Source organism: Ostrea edulis, chromosome 4, assembly GCF_947568905.1.
Source record: "Ostrea edulis chromosome 4, xbOstEdul1.1, whole genome shotgun sequence".
Lineage (NCBI taxonomy): Eukaryota > Metazoa > Mollusca > Bivalvia > Ostreida > Ostreidae > Ostrea > Ostrea edulis.
The window spans coordinates 7,736,453-7,747,529 of NC_079167.1; positions in this window are offsets into that span (position 1 = coordinate 7,736,453).

Sequence of the window (11,077 nt, forward strand, 5' to 3'; positions counted from 1 at the left end):
CCCCAGGGTGGGGCCAAACATTGTATATATAGTATTTATGTGTAAGTTTGCTGATACTTTATACAATCTAAATGCATACTTAGGAATAGCAGAAAAGGATATACAAAAAATGGTGAATTTCACAACCCAGGGTTATGACTTTAGGATGAGTCCAAATCAGTCCAATATTTTGATGTTTTAATGTTAATACACCTATTTTTTAAAGTCTTTCATTAGTGTATGCACTTTTGAGGGCAGTGAAGTTTTAAGAACACATCTTGTTATATACTGTTGCTGAACATTAGAATTTAGCTTAGATATTCAGAACAGGAAATTCTTTCTAGATTTCATAGCCCATGGAAGTAGTGATACTTTTTCACTAGTATTCAGGTGACCGATAAGAACTGTGGGCCTCTTGTTATTGAAATGGCGAAGTGCAGTTTTCATGATGGGTGGACACCGTAGCTAGACAGTGCATCTAGGTCACGGTGGTAAGACAAGCATAAAACCCTTTAATGTGGACATTTAACATCACAAACATACATCATTTTCATCAATATCGAAACTCAAGATATCAACAGAATTCTCTAAAACAAATTTAAAAACATTCAACACAACAGGAAATTGCTCTACAATAAGTTGATGATACATGTATATCAGTTGTTTAGTAATCTATATACTGACTATAAGTTGATGAGGATATATCAGTGATTTAGTAATCTATAGTCTGACTATAAATTGATGAGGATATATCAGTGGTTTAGTAATCTATAGTCTGACTATAAGTTGATGAGGATATATCAGCTTTTAGTAATCTATAGTCTGACTATAAGTTGATGAGGATATATCAGTGCTTTAGTAATCTATAGTCTGACTATAAGTTGATGAGGATATATCAGTGGTTTAGTAATCTATAGTCTGACTATAAGTTGATGAGGATATATCAGTGGTTTAGTAATCTATATACTGACTATAAGTTGATGAGGATATATCAGTTATTTAGTAATCTATAGTCTGACTATAAGTTGATGAGGATGTATCAGTGGTTTAGTAATCTATAGTCTGACTATAAGTTGATGAGGATATATCAGTTATTCAGTAATCTATATACTGACTATAAGTTGATGAGGATATATCAGTGATTTAGTAATCTATAGTCTGACTATAAATTGATGAGGATATATCAGTTATTTAGTAATCTATATACTGACTATAAGTTGATGAGGATATATCAGTGGTTTAGTAATCTATAGTCTGACTATAAGTTGATGAGGATATATCAGTTGTTTAGTAATCTATAGTCTGACTATAAGTTGATGAGGATATATCAGTGGTTTAGTAATCTATAGTCTGACTATAAGTTGATGAGGATATATCAGTGGTTTAGTAATCTATAGTCTGACTATAAGTTGATGAGGATATATCAGTGGTTTAGTAATCTATAGTCTGACTATAAGTTGATGAGGATATATCAGTTGTTTAGTAATCTATAGTCTGACAATAGATGGTGGTTTTAAATGACCCTACCTGCCATGTGGATATCGTTCGTTTTCACCAGCATTGTTCTGTAGAAAGACCTACCTAAAGCATAACACAAAATTCATAACAAATACAGCAGTGGGATTTCTTTAAGGATAAATAACGCATTGTCATGATGGCTGACTTCCAACTCAGAGGGTTAACATGCCTTCCCATCTGTAGATCTAGTAGCAGTTGTCCGGTTACTTTCTACGAAGATTGGGGTTTTTCCCTACTGAATAAAGTAAACTCTGGTTTTTAATTTCGAAGTATTACTGTTCATTTTCTCCACTTTCCATTCATAACAGTTTTGTTTGGTATGACATACACTTTTTCAAATGCTCTTACGCAAAAGCTGACATACGCAAATTGAGTCACGTTTGATTTACGCTCTGTGTAAAGGAAATATAATTTCCAACAGTTACTCAGTTTGTTCATGACCATGTCTTTGATCTGATACTGTAGCTTCCATCAGCACCGTTATATGATGACGATAGTTCGTACAATCCCAAACGTATCAATGGCAGATATTACCGGCTTCATGTCAGTTTCCATTCTGATTGTTGGATTGTTCTCCTTGTAACGAATCATATAATAATGGTTTTCATTGAGAGGACATCAGTCTACCTATTTTCTAATTTACATCTCTTTGTTATGTTTTTTTCTTTCTTTCAAAAATGCAAATATTTAGCTTGTGTTACTAAACTTTTTTGCATAGCATACATAGATTATTGATAACAGCCCTCGCATTTCAGTTGATGAGTGAGCTGCTTCAAATGTTCGCTAAGCTTCCCGCAGCTATAGATTTATGATCATCAATCAGATTATGAAGCCAGTCTGAGAGTTGAAAGTGGGGAATATATATGATTTGTATCAGTCTCTCTCCTTTTGGGGGGGGTGGGGGGTTGTTGTTGTTGAACTTTTCAAAAATAAAACATAACTCTTACCTGAACAAACATGTTTTTTGGAACATTTCGAATTTCATTACTCGATTGAATTAAAATGTATCGATATTCAGTGTGCCCTCCCACTGTCAATACCAGCAGTGTGACCATGACGGACTTATCCCCCTCCCCCCAGCAAAACATCATGAATATTCGACATGTGCACTTTCAGGATGAGATAGTGAATTTTTTAGCGGAAAGCTGACAAAAATAAGACATTAAATGACACAACACACTGCTTTTACCAAATGCCTTTATGCATATTTTCCAAGTCTTTTTGTCACTTTGGCACTTTAATGACATCCATTTCACGAAAGGTACCTGCAGGGTGAGAGGACGCTCTACTGTAGCGCCTACATCCCAAGGATCTGTTCCTCTGTTAGAGGTAATTTTATTTGGTGTTTTGCCCCCGACATCTTTACTTTTTTCTTTTTCAAGTTCACTTTGAATGATTTATAGTGCGCGGTTTGATGGGGATATGCCTCTACAAATGTCACAAAGAAGGTATGAATGTCTCTGAAAAACAAACTTAGGAAAATAAAGGGAAAAAATATCTCGCAACAAATGACAGATGTATAAAAATCTCAAACAGCGGAGATGTTTTAAATAGCAAAAATAAAACAACTCAAGGATATCGCTTTACCTATAAGCTGTCAGATGCCGGCGTTCTATCGTAACGCGAGTCGTGTTGTTGACAAGAAAGAGACCACCGTGACAGCTGTGGAAAGACGATCAGGCTCAGAGTAGGAGGGCGACTTGTTCACGAAATAATCACAAAAAACAACAGGAACATAACCATTATCCCATGTTAAACCTTCAGAGGGAAAACTTGCAAGTTGTCATTTGTAATGAAGAAATATTAAGGGGAAAATGACGTCCATGTCAAAATGAATAAAACGAAATCTGTTTCGCGGAGTGAAGTGGGCGGGAGATTTTTTTTTTATAGTACACGTTTCAAATTCATTCTTTTATGTAATAAATATTCATATTTTTATCTATCCAAATGGTCGTTTATTATATGTACTTAATATTGTAAAAGATTTTCATTCAATTTGATGAATAATTAATGAATTTAAATTAAAGTGGAACCCTGCAATAACTTAGTAGTTGAAAATGACGTCCCAAAGTACGATATGAATTATGCATGGAATGTATGTCAAATTTCCAATGGTTTTTTTAAAAAAAATAACATTTTGTAATATACCATTTTTATAGCATCTGCCTTTAGAGGCAGATGTCTACAGAAAATTAGGTATTTCCTGTAATATAGGTGACACATGACATCTCAGGGGGCTACCATTTACCACTAAATTTCAATAGTAATTTCCCTGTCAAGGCTGACAAGAGTTACCTGTCCATTTTATGCCCGCCATGAAATAGCTCGGGCATATAGTGTTACCCTTTTCCATCCGTCCGTCATAATTAGGTCACCTGAATCATTCAGGTGACCTATTGCTATCTGTTTTTGTCCGTCGTCGTGCGTTAACATTTGAACATTTTCAGCTTCTTCTCTGAAACCCCTGAACCAATTTCAACCAATTTTGGCATATAGTATCTGTGGGTGGAGGGGAACAAAAATTGTGAAATTCGTGGTCCCTGCCCCCCTGGGGCCTGAGGGGTGGGGCAAAAACCATTAAAATGAGTGTAATTTTAAAAAATCTTCTTCTTTACTCCTGGACATCAAGAAGCCAAACTGTGGGCATAATTATAATGAGCGTTGAGCCCTCTACCAAAATTGTGAAATTCATGGCCCCTGGGGCAGGGGTTCTTTTGTTAGGGTGGGGCTCTATTGGTCATATAGTGAAAATGTAGAAATTCTTTGAAAATCTTCTTATATTGGTTTTATCTAAGGAGTAAATAACCCTTTTCTTTATGATGTCTCAGACCTAGGTTTTTTAAAAAGGATTATTGATTGAACATAAAAATGACATATGTACTTCATGACCACATAGCTATTCAATGTTTCTTCCATTCAAAAGTAAAATTCTTATATTTAAACACAAACCTAATTCAAACATTGGAAGGTTGTTACATGATACTCAGGTGACCTATAAGGCCCCTGGGCCTCTTGTTCAATTTCTGTTCATTATCTCTGCTGCTCATACGCATATTCAATTGAAATTTAGCATCTATGCATCATAATAGTATCCAGGTCAAGTTCTATCTGGTTCTGGCTGAATAATTTTTGACAGAGTTACGCTCCTTGAATTTAGAAAATTTCAAACAATTCAGTTTCCGCCCATTCTCTCAGTCATATATTGTACGATATCTCAAAAGCATTCGACTCAAATAATGAAATGAATGTTACATCCCTTCAAAGTATTCTCCGCGGTTTGAAATACATTATTTCAATCTCTGAATCCATTTCTGAAATGCGTCACGGTACGCTGATTTAGGTAGACCTCTGAGGCACTGACTGATGGCTAAGGCAAGGGCTTCTCGGTACTTGTAACGACGACCAGATAAGAACTTTTTAAGTTTTGGAAAAGGGAAAAAGTCGCATGGAGCTAGATCTGAAGAGTATGGTGGGTGTGGCAAGATGGTAACCTTCTCTGACTTCAAAAAGTGCTTCACCAGCTCAGATGTATGTGATGAAGTAGACGAACATGCCTAAATCCTGACACAGGGCGTCGTTTATGATAATATTTCTTGAGCTTTTTTTTAGTATAACATCTCGGTAATACCGACCTGTAACACTTCTGCCCTTTGGCACCGGAATTTGTACGACTATACCATCACATGAGAGGAATATGCAATAAAGAACCTTCTTTGTGCTTATGGTTCTTTTGGCACTACAGGCCTTCTATTGTGTTTAGTTAGCCATATTTTGTTTCCAATTTTTCTTACTTGTTCGAAATAGTGAACTCATATTTCATCACTAGTAACAATGTTTGCAAATTGTCTTTGATTGAATTTGGGAAACATTTTAAGCAGTTGCTTAGCGGTTTGTACTCGTACCCGTTTTGGTCATCTGTCAATATATGCGGTATCCATGTGGCAGAAATCCCTCGTGATTTCAAAATACGCTTCAAAATGAAATGCACCCGCGATAACGATATGCCAACAGCTTTGACAATATCACGAATCGTGTATCTGTCATCACTTTCAATTATTTCCTGGACTTTTAAGACATTTGCCTTGCCTGTTACAGTCACAGGTCGGCCATATTTTGCTGCATCTTTGACGGACTCCGTGCCAGTCAGAAATTTCTTTCTCCACCTACGAACTGTCTCATAAGATACCTTATTATATACTTTCAATTTCATCTCTTCTTTTTTCTTTAAAAGTTTGCGGGCATATATCACACGATATATGCCCGGAAACATTCCGGCCCGCAAACATTACGTCACAATCAAATTTCTACGCCGTTAATTTTGAAATTTTTCGTGTTTTTCATCTTTTACTCAGTTAAACTGATAAAGTTATTGTTAAAAATAAAATTATTGTTAGTTTCTAAATGAAATTGAAAGTATATAATAAAAAGGTTATAGACTTTGTATGGGAAATATAACGACCTCGTTTTTTGTCGCGTACGGACCTCGCAAGCTCGGTCCGTCTACGCGCCAAAAAACTCGGTCGTCATATTTTCCCATACAAAGTCTATAACCTATAATTATCAGACTCATAAACTTCCCCCAATTCAGTAAAAATCTGCATTACCGAATGACCGAGTTTTTTGCGAACTTTTATACTTTTATACAAACTCTAATTTCTTCAATATTCTGAAACCGTTTCCCAACCATTTTTACAACAGTGGTCAACGACTGGCTCTATTGAAATGACTATAATTTTAAATTTATACCGTTGGAAAGGTATTGAATAGTGCTATTCAAGAGTATCATCATCAACGAAATCGTGCAAAGCGTTATCGCACTGTGCTACAATACACATTACATATCGAACAGCCCTCGTATTTTATGATAGTACATATATGTAAACGGCATATCTACCATCCATGCCGAAGTAGTTCTATTTGAGTACCGTAGATCGTTAAAAACTGTAATGTTATATGTTGTAATTTTCAAATTAAAATTTCATTAAATATTTGAATATAGTGAATGTTTGATTTTTTTAAAAACCATGTTAGTAGACTGAAACTTTTAACTAAAGATCGAATAATTATGATAACTGAGGCCAGAAATGTGAAATGAAAAGTCAATGAAATGCTCTTTAAAATATAGTTGAATAAACTAGACATGGTTCATGATTTAAAAGCAAGTGTTAAAACAGTCGGATTATCCTCGGGAGTCGTGTATCAATGTTTCTAAGAATTTTACATAACTTAGATAAAATCGATTAATCCAAAATTCATATTCAATTCTTAAAATTTATATTTTTCATAGATTGATTGAAATATTTGCTGCTCTGTGTAGAGTATGAGAGTAAGAAAACAGGAGGAGACCGGGGGGGGGGGGGGGGGTGTATCGCATAACAACTAGAATAGCCTTTAAAAAAAAGTTTCTTTGTGTGCCATTAATCAAAATTTTGATAAATGATTATAAAAGCTGTCACAATGGCCTTGCATTGTTTGGACAACTCATTGATTCCAAATACACACGTTAGAGTGATACATCTTGAGGGAATCAAATAAACTCTAGCCTCCGGCCGCTAAGACTAGCAGTATTTAGGCCTACTCCTTTCGATTCTTGTCTGTCTGAGAACTCTCCAAGGCCAGTTCATAATTCTTTTATTTTATTTCTCATAAATCAGCCGCAGTCTAAAATAAGGATTCGAAATTCTCCGTTTCAATATTGTACGAACTATTCTGCTAGGTAAGACAATAAACCTTGACCTTGTAAGTCCCACGGGGTATTAATTTCTTTGAAAAGCTGCCATAGCTAAGTTCCTGTGTCTGTGCTTTCCTTAAAATTTACAAAACAACAGTGTTTCTATAGAATGGAAGTTGTTTTCTACACATCCCGGTGAGGGTGCTGAAATCGCGAGGAGATACTTTCAAAAGAAATATAAGGATGACGTCACTAGTCGGCGGTCCCTTCTGACCTCTCTCATTAAATTGGTTAACATGTTTCAAATTTCGTGCATTATTTATTTTACCAAGGTATAGTGAAGCATCTTGGATTTCATAAAAGATCTTAATTCTTTTCGTTGAAACGAAGTAATGAGACTTTTTTTTAAAACATAAGAACACCTACATCTATAAGTTGAAATTTAGCTTTGTGCGGGTAGGAAAAGGGGGGGGGGGTCAGGGTCAAGGAAGTTGATTTGATTTGATCATATTTTATTGTCTGGATGTTATAACAAACGGATTGAGCACAAATTCTTAAAACTTAGAACACCCTCTTCTGTAACAATTGATTACATTGATAATGTTCAAGAAATGAAACACAAAGGTATCAAAGGTCAAAAATGATTAGTTTCATAAAACAAATATATAATAAATTATATCTGTAGATATATATAAGTACAATTGATTAATATATACATGTATGTACAATTGATTAATATATGCATGTAGTACGTACAAAGTAATCGCTATGCAAATTCCATCAACTAAAAACGAGCAGATCTCTTTATAAATAACTGAACATAGGAAAATAATTCTTTAAAGACGTTGTTTAGCTAAGGATCATCAAAAGCGTTTTTGTCTTATTTTCAGAATGATTTTGAATGATATGCATGATCAAAAGTTTAAACATAAAAGTTTCAAATAATCCCCGGAAAACACAACAAACAGCTGTAGACCACTCAGACACTCCAATATACGTCTGAGCGAATCTGACGTCGTTGCTCAGTTATTGGTGTCGTTGTTGCTGTTTTTGAATTAAATTCTGTATATGAAACACATTGAACCAACATGAAATAATTCAAAATCAAACTCCGCCGCGTAGCCAAGTGATGAAATGTGGGGCATACCCTTACACGGGGACATAGAATCTATGCAGACTCTCTAGAAAAAATCCCACTTGCCGGAGACTTCAAAGTTTTGTATAGAAATAGGACGGCCACAAACATCTGCCACCTTTCTTTTTGAAGGGGGGGGGGTGTTGTTTCCCTTTACCTAAGTTTTTTAATCTAGATATCCATACATTTTCTAACATGCCATCATAGCCCGCGCATGTGAAAAACTAGACTACTGTGATGAAATAAGAATTACGCATTTACAAGTGTAATACAAAGATTTAATGTTTTTGCAATTTAGGATAAAATATATGTACTTATCTCAAGATCATAAATCCTTTTATGCGTTGGCTGAGCATAAGTGAGTCCATTCCTTTGTGTAATGTGCTGATTATAATAAGCATACACGATCGTCTTGTATTTATTTTCTTCTCCTTTTTCATCAAGTCTTACATGGAATTCACATATAGAACTATTGGTTAAAAAAGTACTAGTATTGCACCTTGAAAATATTGCAATTTCATGTAAATATTCAGTACTTTCAGTACTTTGATTATCTTTGTGATAGCTCCAGATCATCAGAACGATTATTTAGTTCATTTGTTGCCAGGAGTACCCCGGACGAGGCTTTGAATTTGTTTCTTTTAAGACACATTTTCAACTTCTCAAATTACTGTAACAAGTTTGACCAAATTTAGTACATCGTATATAAAGCATCTGGAAAAGTGGAATAACAATGGCAGTAGTGTTTCTTTAGGGAGCAGCATTGACCAAAATCTTTACAAATCATATTTGGGAGAGAAAAACGGGCTTTCAAGGTCCATGCCCATTTAGAATGGGGCAATAGAAAATACTATTAAGGTATATGGGCCTCTTGATGTTTTAGCAACCATTGATACATTAATCTTAGGTTTGCAAAAGTTGTGGTTAGGTCAGTCTCATGATGTCACCTTCTTCATACGGAACCACTCACATTTCTGACACACTCATACAACCCTGTCGATCGAAACATAGTTTTCAATCCATGATTGTGGTCTTTCAGCTGACGACAAGCCTTTGATCGCAAGGCAAAACGACCAATAAAGAGGAACAGTGGCAGTTAAATACCCCACTGCTCCATATAAAAAAGCACATTTAACATAATTTACCTGTCAATTCTTAGTAATAGAATTCTCGTTTCAAAGCCCCATTGCATGAACATATTCAGATCAGACTAAAATGTATTTTAGATACATATCTAAGTGTATTCATTCAGTTTTATTTCGCCAGTCACTATAAAAGCGAAATTACAGAGATTTTGATGAAGGAATATTATAATTTAAACGAATGTACAACAATCTATCGATTGATCTGAAAAGGCTCCAGTGACAGCCAAATCATGATTTACAAAGATATCGTCAATATTGTCAATTTCATTTCAATACCAGTACAAATAAATCATTTTTATGATTATGCATTAAACACATATAAATGAGTAATAGCTGTACGTCAAAAGACCGGCTAATAAAGGAATACCGGCGCTTCCGTTAACTGACAATGTCTCAAACTGTCATTGAATCTATGTCAATGAAGCGCTTGAATGGTGCGCTATCCAAGCTTTAAACATCAAAGCTCGTAATGACAAATGGTTGTACATCCCTCGCATTAAATCAATCAAATTAGCACTAATGTGTAAACATTTTCCATCGTATTACAAATATTTTTGAATACTCTACATACTATTTGAAATTCTGAAAACCAATTAATGGGCATTAATGGCTGTAATTTTTGTTTAATATCCCAACAAATTGACACGTGGGCTTCAAATTGTAGAAAATGGGGTTTTGTGTAACGATTGAAGGTTTCGCCGTATTTACATATAAATTTCTTATTTGTCTGATTTGGTTAATTACGAAGGTTATCAGAAAGATCAAAGATACCTATTACCTAAGAGCAAAACACGACAAATAATAAAAGTATTCTGTAAAAGCTGTGGGTTTCCATACCATTAATGAAAACACAAGGTGATATGACTTCCATCACATCTAACAAAATGGCCTAAAAATACATAAAGAGTGTGCAACTACGAAATTATCTGTCATAACATTGTCCAAGAAAAATAACCTCTCAACTCATACACTGTTACTCGATTGAGAAAATTTGTATTATTTGATGCAAGATTTTTCCTTTTTCTATGTAAAAACGCCACACACACACACACACACATATATATATATAAATAAAAGCACGTAAAAACAACACCCATCTTTCTTATAGCATAATGTTAGTTTAGTGTGTGTGTTTATCGGTTCGCATCAGCGATCATATATACATCTATATTTTTAATTATAATGAGGAGGTATTAATCATTTATAAAAATATTTTGCATCCCAGTCTTGAGCCATGTTATCAAGCTTTTCCAATTTCAATTATGTTGTAAATTACGAGTACCAAACATACAAAGTGTCCATATTTGATGAATAGTGTAACGTAAATAATTCTCTTTCAAAAGAAACGCCGAATCTATTTCTTGCATGCCGATATTGAAAATTGTCATGTTGTAATCGTAATGTACTTCTCTCTTTCTCTGCGTTTGAAGAAAAGTTTCAAACGATAGTCACATTTTCCTAGATTTCCCCCTATAAAGAACACATGTAAAATAATCTTAAGTAAAGATTTCAAAATGTTCATCACCGTTCATTGTTTCCTAGTGTTGATCTGATCAACACAAAATGAGTGGATAATCGTGACAAATCCCTCAACATTACAATGAGTGACTGTTAACAGAATATTTTATG